The following is a 1,408-nucleotide window of genomic DNA, read 5'->3' as shown; positions in this document are numbered from 1 at the left end:
TCTCAAATTTCGGTGCACATCAAAAACAAGGCACACCTCGGATTTTTCATGCGCTTACGGTACTCATTGTGGCGTCGCGGGTGGACGGTGACCATCCTGTCACATGCCAGCCCCACCTCAAAGCGACCCAAACCAAAAAAAAACAAAAAACAAAAAAAACGCCTTGGCTCCTTTACCAACACCAAATGGCAGCCGGGCAGCTGATCTCAAATTTAGGGGACACGTCAAAGCAAGGCACACATCAGGTCCTTGACGCACGTCCGGTGCTCACTGTGGCGTCCTCATCCACCTGGGACCATCCTGTCACACAGCACTACCGTCAGAATCATCTGGCGGTTCGCGCCCCCAAAAGATCACACTTGCCCTCCCATTTTGGCATGAATAGCATTTCCAAAAGCGGGTCGCAGATCGACTCCCCACCTGCATGCGGGCTTTGTGCCGAATCTGAACAGGCTCCGCGGCTCCTGGGCCTGGCCAGCGCGTCCATCAGCGCACCAGCCGTCACTGCTCCTCACGGTCAAATCGAGTAGGAATTGTCTTGGCAGCCCAAAACACGACAAGATCAGGAAGATGATCCATCCACGACGGTCGCACGGCAATGTTGTTTGGCCACCCGTTCATCCCTGTCATCGCTTGCACCTCGACAGCGCTCGCCCCTGATGCCACAACGACGACAAACCGCACCATCATCATCAGGAGTGCGCCCGCCGCCCATGGTCCTGTTTCATCCTCTGTGTGTGCTTCATCGCGATGTTCAAAATTAAAAATTCAAGCAAAGCTTAAGGGAAGGAAGAGAGGCAAGAGGTTAATGAAGCAAAGATACGACTAGTTGAAGCCGATCTTGGCCAGTCAAAGTAACAAGATGCAGTATATTCAGCACTTATTGAAGAAATCTCTAAAAGGATGACATTCTCTGTCTCTCTCTGTGTCTCTCTACAGCAAAGCAAAGCCAAGGGGTTAATGAAGCAAAGCTCCAAGTAGTTGAAGCAGATCTTGGCCAGTCAAACTAAGAAGATGCAGTATATTCAGCACTTATTGAAGCGATCTCCTCCCTTGAAAATCCTGTTTTATTAAATTTTTGTAAAAAAAGTAAAAAACTTTTGTGGAGCTGTGTGTTGAACCGGACTCTCGAGTCCTGGAGACTCTTGATCTTGAGCCAATCTCCGTCCTGCAAGGGTCACAGAGACGATGCCATGCACCACTTGCCTCCTGTTGTTGATTTGCACCTGTTCTCAAGTGGCTTCGTCACACGCTAGTGAGATACTCTGCTGCCATTTGAGGGCTCTGGCTGCGCCGCGAGCGGGTTGGAAGAGTCGCGGTGCGGCTTGCCCGCTGCTGCATCTACGATCGCTGAGAGGGTCAGGCTGTGGCAGTGCGCTGTGAGCTCGCAAGTGTATAATATGCCCAT

This window comes from Monosiga brevicollis, genomic scaffold (genome assembly GCF_000002865.3).
Source record: "Monosiga brevicollis MX1 MONBRscaffold_44 genomic scaffold, whole genome shotgun sequence".
In the NCBI taxonomy this organism is placed as follows: Eukaryota; class Choanoflagellata; order Craspedida; family Salpingoecidae; genus Monosiga; species Monosiga brevicollis.
This window is presented reverse-complemented; position numbering follows the sequence as displayed.